Source organism: Cardiocondyla obscurior, linkage group LG25 (genome assembly GCF_019399895.1).
Source record: "Cardiocondyla obscurior isolate alpha-2009 linkage group LG25, Cobs3.1, whole genome shotgun sequence".
NCBI lineage: Eukaryota > Metazoa > Arthropoda > Insecta > Hymenoptera > Formicidae > Cardiocondyla > Cardiocondyla obscurior.
The window spans coordinates 2,478,545-2,500,868 of NC_091888.1; positions in this window are offsets into that span (position 1 = coordinate 2,478,545).

Genomic DNA, 22,324 nt, shown 5'->3' on the forward strand with positions numbered 1-22,324 from the left:
CTAACTCTGAGAGTTTGTCAATATGGGGTGGGACACCCTGTATAATATAATTATGAGTGTGTGTGTGTGTGTGTGTGTGTGTGTGTGTGTGTGTGTGTGTGTGTGTGCGTGCGTGCGTGCGTGCGTGTGTGCGTGTGTGTGTGTGTGTGTGTGAGTGAGTGTTATAAATCGGGTTATTCCAGGTCTATTTTAATGATTTCTGATATCCTGGCCGTTGATATGGGGAAGGCCAGGTCTATCAGGCTGACCAAAACCAAAAACGGGGTTTCCACCCCTGGATAATAGATAAAAAATCTAGCGTCAGGAGGCGAGCAGCTGCCTGCCTCCTGATTTCTTAGGTGTCGAAATGGTCAGGGCTTACGGTGTAAACCTTTTCTGGAACAGGATCCGTCCACGGGGTGCAAATCCTGTGGAGGAGCTCGAGGAGAGGATCTAAGATCACTCTCGGTTCCTCTTGCTCCCCGAGAAACTCGACACTTGGGGCGGGGGAAAGGGTAAGATCCAGAAAGTCTGGTTCTGGCCGAGGGATTGAATCATCCTCAGCCAGAGGACCGACCTTCTCGGGATGTACGGAAATTTGAGGAGAGTGAATTAAAGGAGAGGAATATAGTCCAAACTTAGCTCCTGGGAAATGTTGATCAGGAATAGGCGAGGGATCAGGAGTAAAAGACGGAGATATGGGGCGGATTCTTCCGAACCTGGCTCCGTCGATTCTTTCGAACAATCTAGCTGCAGTCGCGTTTGAGGCCGAGCCGCTTTACTCAAAATTGTTTATTCAGGTTCTCCAAGTACAGGAAAAAGGGGAGGAGCGGGCGGTTGCAGAGACCAGGGTCTCCCTTTTTGCCTCGGCGAAGTGTTACTTTTCTTGGCGCCGCCGCAAACAAGAATTGGACGAAAAAACGTCGTACCAGGTCGCGTAGGCTTCTAATCTTCTTACTCCGACGCACTCGATTTTTCTTAATAGTTTGCCTATTCGATGATTCCACTAAAAATTAAGTTTTAATTTTAAATAAAAATAAATATAAAAAAAAGAATCGGTTAAGGGCAACTTGTCGCATTCTTTCTTCCGGAACTCTCAATCCGTCCGTCTGAAAATTTTCACAGTTCAGAGAACGCATGGACCCTTACTCGAATTTTAAGTTATCGATAGTCACCAGGTGTTGGCGTCATATCGCAACCGTTTATAAGAGGAAGTTAACCACACGAATCAATTCACCGGAAAATCCAGAAGACTTCAATGAGATTCCGAAATCTCGACACACACACGGCACTCTTTCACTTTTCTCGGAGATCAATTTGAATTTAATTGACATATTCTTTAGTGGAATCAAACAAATATTAGTAATAATGGATGCTGAGACTTACTACTTGGTGTTCTTGAGCTTCTCCTTGGACCTTTGAGGTACTCAACTCTTCACTCTTCATGACGGCTTTTTTTCAATCACACTCAACTCTTCGCTCTTTGTAGCGGCTTTTTATAATTACTCACGATTTTACCAGCGACAATAACTTGGCTAACGTTTTGAAGATATCGAGAGCAAGCTCCGCCAAAACACAAGGTTTTATAAGCACGGAAAAGGGGAGGACTATCGCCAAATTTTTATTTTTCAAAAATCAGTATACTTATTTGTTAAGCTTGTTCCTCCACTTTTCTTTTTTCACAATTATTGGTCACTCGCGCCTCATCCCTTCTCTGATATCTTAAATTTCTAAGTTTTGCCCTTAGTTTCTAAATTTTGGTCAGAAGTTCCCGATATCTATTGGTCTGAGAGCAAATGTTTATAAGAAGCTCTACTCACATGGCTTCAGCCTTTCCAACCTTTCAGAATTTTATTAACAAATTGAAAAAATTTGGCCAAAAGTCTTTTTTGTTATCGGCAGGTTACATTTGTTACATGAATTTTATTATTTCCGTCTGTGTATCATATTCAAATAATTGCAGGACTCTCCCGCCCTTATTTTTTTAAGGTTTGGATCCACGGCCCAATTTCAATCTTAAAAGTTATTTTTCTTTTAAAATCCTTTTGCTTACTGCCCGACATTTGATAGTAGTTCAAAACATTTCTGGACCTTCCAAGTTTAATGATTTTGTTTATATCTCAACAAGTTTCTATGGTTCGGTTTTCATTGGCGTTTGTTTTTCAATTTGTTTTAAATTTCTCTTTTTTTTATATATCCATCTGGCAATACAGGATGTTTCTGGTTGTAAAATTATTTTTCTAGAAAATTAGAAGTCCTCTCTTTCCATCCCAAATAAATATGGTATACTTCCTCTTATCTATTTTATCAAACATGTGGCGAGACCTCTCTGTCCCATCACTACAGGCATACGCCTGCAAGTATAGAGCCGCTCCGAAGACGCACGATCACGGCCGATCGACACCGAAGGCCGAAGAGGTAGGGATACCCCTACTTCCGACCAACGGGTATAAAAGCCGCGACAACGGACGAACCGGCACCTTGTTCCGATCCAGCTCTCATTACGACCACTCGGTCGCAATGGAAAGACTATCGCTCCGATTCCGTCTCGGGGGACTACTTCGGACGATCCGCAGTGCAACGACTCGGGGGATTACCCGGTCGCGATCTCGGGGGTTACTCGGAGCACTGGCCGTCGACTCGGGGGAAAACCCGGTCGACTTCTTGTTGGCAATCCTACCCGTCTCGGAAAAATCCCGGACGATCCGCAGTGCAGCGACTCGGGGGATTACCCGGTCGCGATCTCGGGGGTTACTCGGAGCACTGGCTGTCGACTTGGGGGCACCCGGTCGACTTTCTGACGACAAACTATCTGTCTTGGGGGATATCCCGGACAATCTCTGACACAACGACCCTGGAGGTTTTCCCGTTTGCTTGTCCAGGATCATCCAGAGTATTTCCGATCCACTTCCCCGTTGGCACCGGACTCAGGCCAACGTCACTTACCGCGTTGTTCTGCCAGTTTGCGCTAACGATGCCAACCCGCTTGCGACCGACGTTGCTTGCGTTCCCGTTCCCTAGCGTATTGTATGCAGCCCTGCGACACCGACCTGTGTGCGACCGTCGTCGCTGTCATATCCACGTAAAACATTCGACCGGCTCTCGATTCACGTGCGGCCATACTTATCAACGCTACGCACTACCGACTCGGTTCCGATCGAAACTACCGACGTGTTCCCGGTTTCCCACCGTGTCGAGTATATGAGAGTATGCTATCAATAACATCGCACTCAGCCCCGCTTGTACAAACGCATGCCATCTCTGGCTTTTTTCTTTTGTAAATAGTGTAAATAAAGCTTTATTTGTTAATACGCATAAACCAGTGCACGACTTCTTTGCACCCTGAGCTCCACTGAGCGGCCCCCAGGCTAAGCAAAATATAAATGTTACAAACATGTGTCGGAAAAAGGAGATGTGAAGTTTAAGGACGTAACAATAGCTTTTTAAGATAAAAGCGCCCATTTAGGCTAAAAGTGGCTATCACTTTTAAAAGTGTCTCTAAATGTGAGTTTAGAATACGACCACTTTTATAAAATCACTTTTAGAAGCGCCTTTAACTAAAGGCGCCTCTAAAATAGAGTTTAGAATACGGGCCAATATCTTTGAAAATAATTTTATTCTTATCTATTTTATATTTTATATTTTCAGCAATAAATGATTTATAGCGTAAATGTATAAGCACTTTGTATAAAATTATTCATAAAAATTATTATTTAAATTTTTTAAATATATTGAAAACTATCTTACAAAAATAGTTTTTTTTTTCTTTAAAGAAAGATAAACGAAAATTAATAACAAGTGTTACAAATAGACTTACTTTACAAAAAGTAGCCATTGTCAATGGAATGATTTTTCCTGCAGTAATACGAAGAGGATGATGAGTTCGTATCATTAATAAAATAAGAGTTTTTGCCTTTTTTGATTCCAATTTATACCATTCAATATCGTACAGAGCACGATGTATTGCACTGCACTTAACAAATACATATAAGTGTATATTAAAGTAATGTTACTTATAATAAATAATTGTATGATTAAACAAACTCACCTGTGAGTGAAGTTTGATTCTAATTATGTCTTGGTCTCGTCCGGAAAGGAAAAATGTAGTCGTGCGCCTGCACGCGTACAACAACAGCTTTAATAAATCAAAACAAATTTCCGCCACCCTGTGTGGCGGCGCTAGGGTGCCGGACGGCGCACCGATTGGCATCCGGTAACGTGCACGCCGCTGCGCGCGTCGCGGTGCACGTATCTCATTATTTAAAACAAAGGTTCAAATCTCTAAAAGATAGGGTGGGGAACTATATGTAAGGGTGGGATTCTATCCGGACGAGACCAGGACATAATTAGGATCAAACTTTACTCACAGGTGAGTTCGTTTAATCATACAATTATGTTCTTTGGTCTCGTCCGGATAGGAAAAATGTAGATGTTTAAAGAAAACGATTTGAACCAAGCAAGAGAGCGTTAAAAACACAAGGTGACTAAAGAGTAGACTCCTTAGGAAGAACACTCAGATAATTATTATTTCTTGAAACGTAGGAATTATACACATACAAGTTTATGAATATATAAACGTAAAATAAAAAATTCTTTGTATGTACAAAACAAAAAAGAAAAGATACCCTAAAACAAAAGTTAAGAACGTAAAATAGCATTTGCAAAATTATCAGGATTTATAATAGGACGGTTGTAGAATCGAGCGAAGACCTGCGAATCTCTTGATCAGTCTGCTGCACGTTTAATAATATCGATGGAGATACCCTTGGCAGCGGCTAACGAAGTTGACGCATGACGAGTGCTGTGGGCTGAAAAGACCTGCTCAATTCTACAATCTTCCAAAAAATTCCGAATCCACCGGCTTATAGTTTGAACTCCGACGCTTTTATACGGTTTCCTCCAAGAGATAAAAAGACTATCACATTCTGAGGGACGGAGATCCTTTGTACGAGCTAAATAATGTTCTAAAACATTATTAACAATGCATAAATTAGTACGCTCAGTTATACGGGGAAAATACAGTACCGGTTGACACCGGCCAACGGCCGATATTTTTATTCGGTCAGGGACCTTAATAATCGCCCTTTCACCGATGACAATTTGTGATATACGCAAGCTAGCCAGGGTTTGGCACCGTTGGCCTGATGCAAAGGCGAATAACAAAAGAAGCTTTTTCGTGACCGTCTCGAAAGAAAGATGGTTGTAAGGATATAAAGCCGTGAGCTTATTAAGAACTGGTGCCGGATCCCAGATGTAATTATATCTAGGATTCTGGGATCTTAAGAAACCCACACCCCTGCAGAAACGCTTGATTAGAGGATGATTCCCGATTCTGTCCAAAGAGATCAACAAAACAGCTGATCTTGTCGTGTTTAAGGCCGAAAACGAGCCGGGTCTACGAATTTCTTTGGCTAAGAAAGAGAGAACCTGGGTAGCGTTAGGCGAGAAGACAGAAATGTCGTGCGTGCTGCAGTAAGACCACCAAGCGCGTAGAAGGCGCAAATATTGGTTGATAGTAGAAGAGGCTAGAGAAGCAAGGCACGTGTTAATGGCCGACGCTGGCACTCCTCTTAAGCGAAACGCTTGCCTGATAATATCCCTGCAGCAAGGGAGAGTGATTTCCAATCCGGGTAACAGTTCCTAGAAGGGGAAGAAAGAAGAGAATAAGATGGTGGAAAAGTAATGGGCTCAGATGTAAGAAAACGATAAAACAGAAGGAACCATGGCTGGGAGGGCCACTATGGGACTACTAATACGCCTTCTGCTTCATCGTCAATAATCTTACAAATTACACGCGGAAGCAGAACAAACGGAGGGAATGCATAAAAGTAAATATTTCTCCAAGAGAGGGTGAAGGCGTCGGTGGCAAAAGAATCCGGGTCCGAGAACCAAGAAATATATAAATCACATTTAGAATTTAAAATGGAAGCAAAAAATCCATGTCAAAAAGCCTTAATTTACTGTTAATAAATGAAAAGGCTTTTTCTAACAGGGACCATTCTGTATTTCCCTCTATAACTCGAGACTCAGAATCTGCAAGAATATTGTCGGCAGAAGCGATATAAAAAGCAATGAAAAAAATATTTCTCTCCTCGCACCATGTCCAAATATCCCTAGCTATAGCAGTAAGAGAAGGATGTTGAATAGAGCCAAATCTGTTAATAAAAAAGAGCGTGGTAGTGTTATCAATCCTGAGTAAAATGTCGCAGTCGGAAAGATCCGAGGCGAAGCAGCGAAGGGCATGAAAGACTGCCTTTAACTTAAGCAGGTTGATATGAGAGGATCTATCTTCCATGGGCCACCAACCATGAGTCTTCGATGAGCCGCAGGAAGCTCCCCAGCCAGACAAGGAAACGTCAGAAAAGATCTCTCGCACATAACGACCAGATCGGATGGAATTGGCCTGATTATGGTCGGAGAAAATCTTGATCTACCACTCGAAGTCCCGTTTCAAAGAAGGAGAGAGGCTCATTGAAGCTGAAAAATTATTATTAGAACGTAATAAAGCAAGAAATTTTTCTCTTTCAAAAGCCTTCGTATAAAGAAAGCCATACTGGACGGCTGGACAAATGGAAATAAGAGAGCCTATCAAACTTTCAAATTCTCTGATTTTACATGACTTTTTAGAAGCCAGAGTACGAGTTAAAAGGAGTAATTTGTCCCGGCGTTTCGGAGGAATCGCAATAGATTGACCAACAGAGTCAAATATGAAACCCAGGTATTTACAACTCGTCGATGGCGAGAGGGAAGACTTGTCCCGGTTGATAATAAAACCCAGAGACTCTTAAAGATTAATCGAAAAGTAAACATTAAATAAACAGTCTGATTTAGAAGAGCCAAATAAGAGGAGGTCATCTAGGTAAATAACCGACTGTAACCCCATTTCACGAAGATAGCCGACAACCGACTTGAGAATTTTCGTGAAGATAAAAGGTGCGGTGGACAGTTCAAAGGGTAAGACGGTAAATTGGAATGTGTTACCCTTCCATTGAAAACGCAGGAACCGCCTGTAATCAGAGGAAACAGATACCAGGAAGTAGGCATCTTCCAAATAAAGAGTTGCTATATAAGAACCAGGCAGCATTAGACGGATCACTGTGCGCCAGTTTTTCATCTTGAAGTGTGGACGATGAATATAAGTGTTGAGATCCTTTAAATTTAAGATGAAGCGCATACCTCCTGAAGATTTTTCTATAAAAAAAATGGATGAGAAAAATTGATCAGGAGAGGGAGAAACCTTTTCAATTGCTCCCTTGGATAATAGTCTATCTAACTCTGCATCACAGGGCGAACCCATGGCAGGAGACAAAACAGTTTCCTGGAATGAAGGGCGAGACGGTGGGGGAGAAGAGACCGGAATGCAGTAGCCTCGAACTGCGTTAAGAACGTTAAAGTCCGACGTTAAATCTTCCCACCTATCAATATACCTTGATAAGCGTCCCGCCCGACTTACTTGAGTTAATGGCGACTCGATGTTCTGTGTCGAGACGACGATCTCTTGCGGCTCTGGATGTAGTTGGCCCCTCGACGACGAGCCGTCATATTTTTCTGACGAGCAAGAGCCCTGGCATTTTCCGCAAACTGAGAAGTTTGTTGACTACCTTTAGGCTCAGTTGAAGAGCGGTTGATTGGTTGATGAGTATTTTTTGCAAAAGCTTGCGTGGGCCTTGCAAGATCACGGGCTGTCTTTTCGCATGCCTGAGCCGCCTTTAAATATTCTGCAAAAGCAGAACCAAAAAGCCATTCGTCTATTTGGGCAGAATCAGAAGTGACTTTGCCAATCAGGCTTAAGAAAGGCTTGATAAAGGCTCTACGGGCCAATGAGAAGCGATACTGGTGGTCCGCCAATAGATAAAGAGAATCTGCCATCTTTTTCATGGAAACCTTGCCGGCCTCACCGAGTTTGATCACAGCATCCTGTCTAAGGAGTTCAAAAAAACCTTGGCCAAAGGCATTGAGACATGTTGAAACTTGGCATTGCGCTTTAATCTGGTGCTCGTCTCGTTTGATAACCGAGATAAAAGCCTTCAGGGCTGGCACGAGCTCCTTGTTGAGCTTCGGAGGGCCTAAAGAAGACAGATTTTTCCTGACATCGTATTTCTCTAGAAGTAAAGAACGAGGTTCCTTTCCTAAGCCTGCTCGAATCTCCGTTTGTATGGAAGAGAGGACAGTGGCAGACCACGAGGTTGATTCTGAAGGCGGGGCAGTAGCACCGAAGAGCTCTTCAGCAAATATATCCGTCTCAGTGAGAGGTACAACCACCTGAGTGTCTGTATGTGGAGGATCACAGAAAGCGACAGAATTGACTTGAAATTCTGCGTCTACATCCCTAAGAGATGCCTGTTAGAACGTCACAGAATCGTCTGGGGGGCATGGTGGAGAAAGAGCGTCGCCTGAAAAAGAGAAAAAGCTGAGCATAGTAGGTGAGACAGTCGGTTGTCTCTCCTCTTTGCCAAAGAAGCGGGCTTCGGGTTGGAAAGGAGAAACACCTGGTTCGATGCTCCGGCTCTGAAGAGCCGTCTGCTCACCCGTAACATGCTCGCTAATATTTTGCTCAGAGGCAAAATTGCCTATAAGCAATGACTAAGAGGCGATCAGAGGGGACCTAACTTCACTGCTTGATCGCTGTCTCGACTGCTCTAAGAGAGCCTGTATGCTGCTTAAAACCAGGGTCAATTTGTCGTCCCAGTGCTTACGGTGTGAGCGCCTGCGAGACCCCTTGGACTTTTCCCTCGAAGGACGTCTAGAACGGAATTTCCACGCAGATCTTCTCGAGCTGTGCGAAGAAGACGACACATCATTGCGGTAAGAATTACGAGAACCGCTTCTAGAGCGGTTCTGCCACGAGGAAGAAGACCAACGATGCATTTAAAAGGCACGAAAGGCGATGAGGCACACACAAAAGACTCAAAAAATTCACAAAACTGAGGAAGCTGTTGTACATAACGCGAACAGAAACAGAATGAGATGCGTGCATCGCGACGCGCGCAGCGGCATGCACGTTACCGGATGCCGATCGGTGCGCCGTCCGGCACCCTAGCGCCGCCACACAGGGTGATGGAAATTCGGTTTGATTTATTAAAGCTGTTGTCGTACGCGTGCAGGCGCACGACTACATTTTTCCTATCCGGACGAGACCAGAGAACATAATGATTGTTTCTAATATTATGCAAAGTGTTTAAAATATTGTGTTTAAGCGGAAAGTGGAATATGTGAAAATGATATAAAAAACCATATACTAATTTACGAAATTTATAATGACTTTTGAGTAATCAATTAAAATCACTTTTTTAAAGGCATAAACGAAAGACCGAATAACTATGATGACAATAAAATAATAAAGGAAATCACAATTACAGTAACTATCATTTTCTGTATTATCAGAAACATATGTAAAATAAGTGTGGAGAAATGATATAAACGCACTCCATGTTTGTTACTCATTAGATATGTAACAGATGTTTTTTTTCCAATTAACGACATCATCTATAACAAACCACGGTACTAATTCTTGAATGTAATTCTAGCCATCTCTATCGTTTTAATCAATATCGTACACGCACTAACAAATAGTTTTGCAACGACGACAGCAGCTAGTATATGAGAACGATGACTTTGCTTCCAACTCTTTAGAGAATTGATAGATTTTACAAGACGTATTAAAAAAAATCTATTTACGATTTTAATCACACCGTAGATTCACAACGCCGTTACCATTACTTTTATGTACAATTATACATATGTCTGATATCGCTCTTTGAGTTCTGCTCTATTGTCTTCTTTAATTTTCATTAAACTTGTGCGGCGATGTGCACTGCACTAACACTTTTACTAATTTAATAAAAAACTGCTTGTCTCAATAAGCTAGAGGTGTGGACGTTGACGGTGTCCAGCCGGCGCTACAAGTCGCGCGGAGTAAAGGTCACAATTGAATAACAGAAAGGCAAACACTTGACAGTAGAATGTAACAAATTAAATATATTTAACAAAAATATAAAAGAAATAACAGGCAATTATAAATGATAAGAAAAGCAGACTGCAATTAATAATAAAAAGCGGTCCTCTCATACGAGGAAACAAGAACCGGTCGTTATAGACCGTGTCGCACTTATCTGAGTTTCGCATGGGCGGAAAGACGCTATTCGGCAGCAAACGCAAAAGGGGTCGCAATTTGCAATTTGCAAGTGACCTGACCAGACTTGGGTACACAGTGTTAGCACGGATGCACTCGTCGCACAAACTGGTACGCAGTAACAAAAGTAGCAAGTGTCGTAGAAGACGACAGCTCAGCGATGTGCTCGCTATGAAAATCGGAAGGATTCTGAGGGCTCGACTGATGTAACGAGCCTACAGAGCCGTTGTCTATAGAAATTAAATCGGAAAAATCCCGGGAGATTAGCCGTAATCAACCGGGGAAGTCCCGAGATATTAGTTTTTGTTGGGCGATGACCACGGAGTGACGAATGTTAGAAGAAAGGCGGCGGGATTAATATTTGTTTTCTCTTCCGGACGGCCGGTAACGTATGCGGTGGCGTCATCCGGCGTGTGACGTCGGAGGGATCCGCCACAGAGGCCTCATTTTGAAAATAATTTAATAGGAAACAATCAATAAAAAAATCCTAAAACTAAGGAAGACCCTTGTTAGGATGCGATAGCTTAGTTTATGCGGTAGTTTAGATTACACAATAAATACAAGTAAGATTAGATTAGATAATTCGCGAGTAGAGACGTGCATCATTCGGTATCGACAGTTCCGGTTTAGCCCGTAAGAAGAACAATGAATTTGCACACGAGTTTTGCACACGAGCCCAGGATCGTTCGGCCGTGCGTTGCAGATGTCGTAATCCTGTGCTCACTCTCCGGTTGATCGTTGTATTAATCATACCATTAAAAGTAATAGTTAGAAATAAGAAAGGTTTATTTCTGTTCGTATCCTGTAATACTTACAATCTTAACAATCCTTTTTCTAAAGAAATAACAGATACTCCGGAATAAAAAATTCAAATTAAACAGTGTTACTTTGCTCAATTTTTTTCAACTTTTGGCAAAGATATCGTGAAGAATTTTGTGTGAAAAAAAGACTTATCACCTATACAGCATCCAGATAACAGAGAAACCACTTAATCGCTAGTCAATTTTAACCGTTTATACAAATGCGCCGACCATCTACCAGGACAGGTACTCTACGCATATTGTACGACAAGCCGAACAAAAAACGTCATCAGAAGTGAGCAGAAATTATTTCTCTTAATCCCTTCGTAATAACTCAGTCTCTTATTTATTACAAATATTGTACTGCAAACGTCGTCAAATCAAACTTAACCTCAACCGCTCTATAATTTACAATCTTCATAAACTGGATCTGTATTTAATTGCTCTGTAAACAACTTTTTATTTCCTCATCCGGTACATCACTGGATTTCTTTTTTGAACTGAAAAAGTAAGTCAACTACCTCTTAGTTTGATAGTAATTTATCAGCTTTGCATTCTACAAATTATTCATTCTTTTATTCTACCTTTAACAACAACCCTTCCGCGATTCATTCTATAACTAATTCATCGACTCATCTTGAAAATGTTCCCTCAGATTTTTATTTCTAATCAAATTTTTATGCATATTTTTCCGAAGTCGACCCTCCTGTTGCTCTCGTTAAACACCACCCAGCTATTTCTCACCTGAAAGATAACCTTACCCCCTCCCATTCTGATGCAAGAATTCATTTATATCTATTGCCTTTTCCTAATCATTTTGTATTCGCAAATAGAAAATCTGATCTGTTGTGCAAAAACGTACACCAACCATTGCAAAGAGGGCATTTTCCTATCCCTTCTTGCAACTACCAAGCTATAAGATTTAGATTCTTACAACCTTCTTATTCTCTTCTAACTTTCATACTCTTACATAAAATGCCCATGGAAAGATTTCATGATCTGAGCTTTTAACATACCTCTAACACTAGAGCAAACAGAATAGTTTGCTCACCTTGCTGCTTATAGCATTATCTTCTCTATCTTCCTTATCCATCTCATATTTCTCACCATCGTATATACCATGACCACACTTATGCTCATAATCACGCACACACGCATCAAGAAGACCATATATTCGACAACGGCCGCGAAAACATACACTCGCTACACCATTTCTCATTTATCATGTGTAATTTAGAAAAATAAGATTGAAGAAAACTACCTTATATTATTAACGCTACTACCAAAAATTATTGTTACTATAGTCAATGTAACCAAAGTTTAATAAATAAATTAATCAAATTTATTTTATAAGTAAATCTGATAGTAAATATGACTAACTCTCAAATTTATTCGTTCGCTTTTGCACGACCCTGTTTTAATAAATAGAATTAAATTCTTTTATTAAAAAATTTTTTCTAAAGGCGTCATGGTGTCTTTCCGGGACACTGGCCCGGACCAAAACCTTGGCACGTGCGCTTTATCTGTAACAATATAGTTTTCTCTTAAGTACCAACCGTAAAAAGAAACATTTGGTACGGCTATCCGACCCTCTTTCAAATTCCAAATAAATTCTTTTCCCGAGTGTCGAACATAACACTTAATATTATTTTGCGCGTTAAACTAGACATAGTCGTTTGAGATATAGATAGAATTTTTATCTGAAACTAATTTTATTCTGAATACGTCAAAAACTTTTTAAAAGTTCTCAATTATTTTCTTTGTATCTGTGAATTTTGACGAAAATCACCATTTAAATCTAGTGGAATTATCGATTAATACTAATATATGCTTATAATTGTCCGCGAATTGTTTGAACAATTCATAATGATCAATGTCCATATCTTTAGACAAAGAACTTGACAACGGATATAGTGACATTTCTCGTTCCACAGTATGCCGTGAATTATTAGACACTAAAATAGTAAAATAGTTCTTAATGTTATCATGAATTTTTTTTTGCATGTGAGGTAACCAAAAATTTAGTTTTATGCCTTTATAGACTCTGTCAAACTTATTGCGTATTATTAAAATACGCCTAAATAACGTTTACAATTATTGATTTGAGAATCATGAATTACAAGTCTTTTCCGTCCCGTTTGTATACAAGTCTATTTATTAACACAAATTTATCGTTATTTTTATTTGAGTTTTGCGTTAATTTTACGCATTAATACATTTAAAAGTTGCCAATACTCAAATTATTGTTCTAATGTCTTCGTGTTTACATAGCTTGTGATTCAACGCATCTACATGCACCATGCGTTTTTCTGCTCGATGAGCTACTTTGAAATCGTAACTTTGAAGGGTAAGTGTCCATGCGTACAAGTCTTGGACTTAAATTAAACGTACAAATTGCTTATACTAGTGTAGTGCAATTTGGCATGATCTGGAATTATATACTGTCCAAACACTAGTGAATTTGCTCAATTGTACATAAGATAAAAAACATTTCTAATTAGCAACTATAGTATTTTTTTTTACTCATTAGTGGTTTAAGTGTCGTATGTAACTAATGTCTATCTGTCTTTTCTTGATAAAATACAGTGCCCACTTCTAAGTTACATTAATCGGTGTAGGAATAATCTTAAATACACAGTGTATAACTGACACCATCAATTAGATTGCTTAGTTAAGTAAAGTTAAAATAAATTTTTATAATCTGATGGCTGGTAGCCATTTATCACTGCATATCTGAGTCGTTTGCACTCGGTCTCGCTGTGCAGTTAGCATGCACACGTACAATACATATAAGCATGTGCACAAACGCTCGCCCGCCCACACGCACGCACACATGCACGCATATACACGCCATTTACATTTCAAAGTGTGTAATATAAATCATGCATCATTATGAGATATATTGATTAAAAATGTTGATTAAATGTTGATAAAAAAAAAAACTTTCTTCAAAAAAAAGGGTTCGTAAAATAAGTGGTTTCTTTAACTCGTTTTTTAGTTCTTGATTTAAAAATCAATTTATGTCAAATAATAAATGATAATAAGACATTATTTTAAAAAAATTTAATGTTAAGCACCTCTTTACGCTAGTGGGAAATAAAGAACTATTATTTAAGTAGCATTAAAGTAGCATTAAACTATTATTTAAGTAGCATTAAAGTAGCATTTACTACTATTTCAAAATTTAATTCTCCCACAAATTTAACCTCTCGTGTAACAGCGTCTCCGACAAAAAAGAAACGCTTGTTTAATTGCAGTTTGCTGTAATGACAGAGCTTGAAAAATTGTACAATAATTCTCACCATTATGCGGAGTATTCAGCGGTGGAAAATCTGTCATTTTAAGATTAAACTGTTGGATTTTTTACTCGGTGTGGTTGCTCGCTAACTCGAATTGCAAAATTCGTACACCCTGCACAGCTACTTGTCGAAAATTTTCACGTTTGCTTAAAAACGTTTACGCGAGAAAACATCTGTTTTCGCGTAGCTTGCAATCTCAATATCAAAACTGCTATTGTAAAACACTTTAACGAAACGTTGAAGAAGCAAATGTGGCGCTATTTCACTCATAAAAATGCTTTACGTTACGTTTTTTTATTTTGTAAGATATTGTGCAAATTTACAATCTCATTCGTCATTCGTCCATTAAAATACAACAACGATCGTTACACGTAAAAATGTAGAGGTGAAAATATATTGCGGCGATGAAAGCGCGATGCGCGAAAAACGCGAGGACTGTTGTATTCCAACCCCCTAACAACAAGGAATTGACGAATTTTTTGCGCGGCCGGGTTAACAATCGATGCCCAGCAGATTGCCAAATCCTTTAAAATCTGTTGAGGACCTGCATCTTGCACTTTCACAAGACGCACAGCAAAGCGGAAGACACCTAAATACGGTCATTGCCTTCTGCCACAAAAATCGGTTGACAGTTGCAGTTTTACCGTAGCAACAATCGCCGATATAACGCGCGGGCAGACAACTCCCGCAGGTCAGTCATACGCACGAATACAAGCACGTAACTAAATCCGACACGCGCCAGACGATACTCTAAGTTCACGACACCGACAAGTGTAAAAGATATTCCGAATAAAAGTGAGTGATTAAATAAATCGCCTACAATAATTAGCAGCTGCTTAATTTTAGTAAATACACCTCTACAAGCCCGCCGCGATCTCCTACAGACGGAGGATGGATCCCGTGCATCGGCCGCGGTACAACAGAACGAAAAAGTTAAATATAGCGTTGACAATTTTGTATAGATTAATAACGCGAAAGCAGTCTTTGAAAAAAGATTTAAGACGCGCTGAAGTAAGAAGATTTTGTCGCATTCTTGATTGACAATAATCGCTCGTGTACGAACTGAGTGATTTAACGAATCAAATCATCGACGGCATCTTTTATGAAATTGAGCTTGCATGTGCTGAGAAAAATTTGCAAAATAAATAATTTGTCGTCGATTGTGTACTACAAAGCAGAGGTCATGGAAATAATAAACAACTGCTAATTAGCTGACAAAAATACCACGCTAAATTTAATTGTTGTATTCCAACGTCAAATTTAACTTTTCTTCAACATAAAGAAAGACAAATTTTTCATGGTTCTTTCCAGCAATAGCAAAAACGGCATTTCACAGACAATAAAACTTCGGCCTTCACCACGAAATTAGCTCAAACTATACGTCTACACGACTTTTTAAAATAAATACACCCTTAATTTTGTGTAATGAATGTATGCGCCGCAGAGCAACATTCTGTCATAGGATCTCTTAAAAGAGTAATTAGAGAAGTTGCATATTGCTCCCGTGCATGCCTTATCTCTGAAAGGCACAGATCTCCAAGGATTCTAGCGTATTTTTTTAAAATACTTGCACTGCGTCTAAATTCCTTGTCTCTGATTAACAAAGTCCTTGCATGATCCAACGAGCAGTAACGATCGATTGCCATTCAGTTGCTTTGCGATTGAGTTCGCCTGAGCATCAATCAGTATTTTTGTAATTCTTATAAAAATAAACTCTGCGTTAAGGTTGTGGCAAGGGCACGAGCCCCGCCGCTGTTGAGCTATGTATTTTACTGGTATAATAGAAATAAAGCGTTGTGATTTTATGGAAGGTTTAATGTGAACTGAACTCTTTATTTAATACAAGGGTAATAGTATATTTAAAAATAAAAGAAGGAAGAGGATTAGATAAAAATATACGTTAATATGCCTAGATGCAGATGCTGTTTAGTTTATGAACGTTTTATCGACAGTTTCAACAGCCACTAAAAGGCGAACATCAGCCATAGACGGTTCAAGGCCGTCTCCGAAGTAACCTGGGCGAACATTGGCGCCGGACGCGCCTAGCATAGTTCGTCGGGCGACCACCGGCCCGACAATAGCGGGCGCCGCCGAATTGAAAGTGAGAGCTTCCCACTTTCATCTCGGCGGCTATATAAGCCGAGTTCACAGCGAAGTGAATACCTTGTCCGGTTTCGATCTTCGACCTGAACACATCCTTCAGATCCTCAGGCTTCAGGCGCTCCCGAAGCCTCTCGTATACTCTCCGACTCGGGTGCTCTCGAGTCGAACCCGGACGCTTCTGATGCAAGGTTTGCTGTCTTGGACGCTCCCAAGACAGAACATTACTTCAGGTTTCTGAGGACCTCGGGCGCTCCCGAGGCCCCACTATCAAGACGACCGGATACCGCCGGTGCCCCCGGAGACTCAGGACCACCAAGATCTTCTGGACTGGTATTCCCGTCCGATCTTGGATCCACCGAGCGACAGTCAATCGCCGGCATCGTCGCAGTCGGGCGCTCCCGACCGCTGCTTCCCGGGTTGCCCCGGACAATCTCGGCTTCACCGACGGGCGCTCTCGTCTGCCCAAGCTGTGTTAGGGCGATGATCGCACCTCGTCGTCTTCGGTTCCCCGATAGTCGGTCGGGCGCTCCCGACTGACTCGTTACCCTAGGCGGGTACCACACCCTTTTCCAGAATCCCTGGGGTTGTTGTAACGTTTTTCTTCGCCCGACCTAACTCTTGCGGCTCCCTCTCCGTACACCGGTTCGTGCCCCGCGCATACCCTGAATCAGGCGAGCCTAATTCCGGCAAACTCCACGACAACGTTACCGTGACAAAGTAAACTGAAGTAAGTTAAATATGATTGGTAATTCTCACACTTTGCCCAGCTCCTCGCACTAGCTGCGCTCGCGTTTATCATTAGCTCTAAACAACGACAAATGGAAAGTTGCGCTTAGCAAGATACGATTTTGGTGTACTGTTGTATATTTTTGTGTATTTTTGTATACCTGAAAAAATGAAAACAATATATTGTACTTTACTTTTTTGATATTGATCCCATCAAAGATGAAAGAAAGATTATCACTTCACCTTTTAAAAAAACAATAATTCAAATAGTTACTGGAATGTGCAAAATTATGGCGAACTCTATGTCGCGATTAATATAACGTCTAAACAAATTGGTTCATATTTTTATTTTAAAACTTATGCCAATTGAGGTTCTAGTGTTATGTTCAACACCAGATATGAAAAAAGTGAATATAAGCTGATTCATTGTTTGAATATGTTTAATAATCTTTTACAAATGCTCAGCAGCTCAAGCAAAGTAAAAAAAACCGAAAAAGGCCATTTTTTTCGACAAAAATGTCGCTATTTTTACTGTTACGTCATACCCAAGAGAATTATTTTTCACAGAAATTGTGCTCGAAAAAAGCTAAAGAAAAGAATTCAAAGCAGGCATTAAAACTGGAGTGGAGTGTGGAAGACAGTAAGTTTTAAATTTGCAGAGACGTGGTGGAGCCGACCTTGCTTATGTGTGCTTGAGTGGGAGTATTTTTGAAAAATAAAGAGAACATTTTCTAGGATAAGCGCAAGTTAAACGTGGTTCACTTTTGATGAAGGAAGTTAATTCTTTTTATCGGGACTAAACCTTGCATAATTTCTAAGCAATTAAAAAAAAAATCTATCTAAATAATTTTAAAACATCGAATTTAAACTAAAATAACCAACAATTAACGGTTACATTAAAAATTTTAAAAGTTAACTGTGTGAATGTGTTTGTTTCGATTAGTATTATTGTAATGTATAATGATGAAATATTGCATCTAGTATACAGGGTGTCCCAAACATACGTAAACAAACTTTTATGGTAGATAGAACGTTTGAAAAAAAGACAAAAAGTTTTATACCGTTTTCTAAAATTCTTACTTGTTTTCGATAAAAAAATTAATTTATGTACGCGCAAGAGCGACAAGGAAACGCGGGATGAGCGAGCGCGCGAAGTAAAAAATGACTCGTCTCGCTTGCGTGGCATTCTTTACTTCGCTTCGCAAATTGTCGTTTCGCCTCACGTGGAACAATCATTAGCCTATTTGACTGAGTTGCAGCAGAATAGGCTATAGCATTTTCTTCGCCCGGAATATTCGCCTTCTGAGCGCGGCAATGTTTCGGATTTTTCCGTTATTGAAACCCGACTTAAAGTTATAAATGACTATTGGAATTGTTTCAAGGAAACACATTTGAAGATTGTACGGTTGCAAGAATCAGGCGATACTTGCGAATATTTTAATAAAGGAATTTACTTTCAGGCTGAGGACTACATTCGTCAGCGCGCTACGCTAAAGAAGATTTTAACCTCCCGATGCTCTATCCAACGAAATGATCAACTTACTATGAACCTTTTCAACTTTTGTGGACGCCACGCTGATGGGCCACATCTCCAGAAAGCATTTCAAATGCATGTTATTGAAGATCCTTCGCTTTCTTCAATTAATAAGATGCGTGAACTCCGGAAAGATCTCTGTGGAAAAGCCGAAGGCACGATTATAAACATGCCAATTACGGCAGCTAACTTTGACCGTGCATGGTTCATGCTGTCACGATATCTTCTCTCCTCCGCGAGGAGGAGAGTCGCGAGCAAAAATAGACGGCCGTACACGGACGGAAAATCCGTGCACCGTCGTGACACGAGGGGTAGGGAGAGAGGAGGGGTCGTGGTTCCTCAGCAGTATCCCGGCGCGCAATTCGATGACGAACTAGTTTTGGGCGCCAGGCACGGGCCCAGCCGTGCCGATTCTATTCACAAGGGCTATTTCCTCTTAATAACCTCCGATAAACTCTAACGGCCGTCACGCACGGGGGCTAGCTCATCCGAACGGAGAGGGGCGGGGTATCACAGACGGAATTTCTCGGACCGACGGAAAAGATAGCACAAAATGATAAGTACGCGAACAGGGCGAGTACAATTTTTAGTCCGTTTATTAATACTCAACGGAACGAGACAATTATGACGAGTAACAAGAAAAATAACCAAATTATCGTAATCGTAAGCGGGCTCGATCTTCGTGCGATCACCTAGATCGTGGTTTGGGTTCTGAACCGCTATTAGATCGTCACGAGTATCTCCCTTGGATCTTGTTCTCCCGTAGCTCTCGCGTCGGCCCTGACTATTTTGGTTGCCGGCCACGCGCCTCCTGTACCCGCAACGTGTTTTCGCGAGACGCAACGACACCCAAGAATTTACGCGTAAGATCGTCCGTCGTGAACGAAATCGCGGGATTTCGGTTCCCGACCTCGGTCGCTGCCGAGGGCCCTCCGTGCGGACGCGAGCACTAAGACGTTCGGTAGCGTCGTAATTACATTAGAGTAGCGATCCAAAGCCAAAATCCCTTGCGGGGTTCCGCCGACCGCCTCCGGACGCCCGTCGGTAGCCACTCACTAACACAATGGTCAGACCCTGTAGCAGGGTTTCGCCAAGTTTCTTTTTCCGAGCCCGGGTACTTGCAACACGTGGCCGGGAATCGTCCGAACACGCGGGTATCGCCCCGAGAAGCGAAAGGTTTCACAAAAAGAATGTTACCGCAGTGCGGGTGGACAACCTCACCTTCATCACGACGCAACCTCGCAAAGATACCGCTGGGCCTGGCACGCTACTTTCCACGGACTCGCTCGCTTATCCTACGCCGCTTTCTCGGAATCGCTCGCCACCCGTTTTCGTCGCACGCTATCACAGGAGAGAGCGAGGACCGCGCCGAACTTCGGCAGGCGGGCTGACTCGTCCCCCCTCTCCTGGGTCCCGCCGCTTTTCCGCGCGCGATGTCGCCGCTAGTTTTTCACGGGCGCAGCTGCCCTCGCGGGGCCCTATCACTAACTAGTTCATCGGCGCGCGTTTCGGATGGGGTACGTGACTCGGCTTCCGCGACGTCTCCCTCGTCGTCGGATCCTCGTAGTACGGCGTATCCGTGCAGCATGATTTCGGCCGCAAATTATGTCCAGTGCTTACGGGTCGAGTGGTCTCCCTTCCCGGGCTCTTCTGTGGGTCCGGAGGTATCCCAGGATCTCTCTGACGCTCCTCCATCCCCCGGTGTCGTCTTGCCAGCTCGTACCCTCTCGCTGTCGTGTTCCCGCGCTCCGTCCTTCGTCCCTCGGGGTCCACTGATCGCTCTCCGCCCGATTCAGCGCCGTTTAATTAAACAAAAATATTCGCGGATAATTGCGCGCTCGCACACGGTGTATGGGTCTTCGGAGGTGTCGCCGTTTCTCCCTTTACCCCTCCCTTTTTATCTTTCTATTCGGACTATGCTATCGGGCCTTGCATTGACCCGTGACGGCCGCGGGGAGCTGCGGCAAGGCAGCGAAGCCGCCATGTCACAATGCTTAGTGAACATTTTGCAAATAAAAGAATTTTGATAAATTCATGTCTTAACGATTTAGTTGCGCTGCTGGCTATGCAATCAAAATCGTCGTGGAATCTACGCAAATTAATTGAAGAAATCCAACGAATCGCTAAAACACTGGAGGAATTGGGTTGCGCTGCCGCCCATAACGACTTTTTTATCTTTACGATTATAAGATTGTTGAATAACCGTTCTCGTCAAGAGTGAGAAGCAGCTCTTGAGGGAACATGTAAACCACCGACGTTGGATATTCTTATTACTTTCTTTAAAAAGCATTTCAGCATCCTGGAGACACGCGAACTCCCAGGTAATCAGACTACGAAATTCTCATCAGAATTATCGCCTTTCTAGCATAGGATCTTACCGCCGCCTGTGCAATGGCATCACGAACTTGCAGCAGAGAAACCATCACAATGTGCCTTTTGCTGGAAAAGGCATTATATACTGGCTTGCCCACAATTTGCCAGAATGGAGCCTAGATCGCGAAAAAACTTGGCCCAAAGTTCAAAGTTGTGCATCAATTGTTTTGGGAACCATTCGGTCCGCATTTGCCCATTTCAAAAAAGTGCCTACTTTGCCAACAGTTTCATTATTCCTCCGTGCATGAGGTTTTTGAGAAGGAATTAGCATCATCTTTTGCTACGTTGCCATCCCAATAAGGGAGATGCAAAACCCAAAACAGAGGCTGTTGAAAAAAAGCAGCCTTTCATTGAAAATCTAAATAAAAGTAACATCGATCTCTCAGCGCCACAGCCAGCAGGCAATATTCAAGCTAACGTGCTATTATGTAGATCAACAACTTGTCAAGAAAATTCTGTCCCGGATGCAGTCACACAGGCATTTCTTGACAATCTGAAGATCTGCAATCATAATTCAAAAGAAACCAAGCAGGGACCATCAAAGAATCTTGCAGAATAGTGCAAATTACACCGAAAGCTCGCTAAATTCCAACAGGGAGCCATGCAAGCTTGCTTTTGTTATAACTCTACCGCATTCCGTGAGTGCAGTGCCTTTTTGTTTATTCTACCGAGTCAACAGCCTCGTTATAGACTTATTGCATTGACTTTTACCGCGTACACGAGTGCAAGTAATTAGCCCGCGCGTGCCCGCAGATACTCTGCCGAAACTCATCGACTGGAGCGGATGGATTTCATCGCCGTCGCATGCCAGCGACGGAATTTCTGCCCGGCCTGCTGCGACCGTCGAGATTCATCGGCAGAAGCAGATGGATTACATTGTCGTCGCATGTTTCCGTCGGCAGGAGCCGATGGTATTCATCGCTGTTGCGCGCTAGCGACAAAAGTCTCTGCGATCTGCTGCGGTCTTCCATCGCCGTCGGCAAGAGCGATGGGCTTCGTCACCGTCGCGTACCAGCAATAAATTCTCTTGCGGCCTGCAGCGGCCGTTTAACATCATTGAGAGGAACTGATGGATTTCATCACCATTATGTGCCAACAACAATTTTCTTCGCGGCCTGCTGCGGCCATCAGTTTTTATCAGCAGGGGCTGAGGGATTTCGTCACCATCACACATGAACGACAATTCTTTGCGTGGTCTGCGGTGACCACCTATTATCGTTAAAAAATCAATTACCTTTGAATTGCATAATTTTAATAGCAGAACCTCTTTAACTTTTCTCGTTTCGTTGGAAACTTCTCTTTATTGCAAGTAAAAGTAATTTGTTAAATACCTAATTACTCATGCATGACGGGCGGAGCTTAATTTTTAATTTTTTAC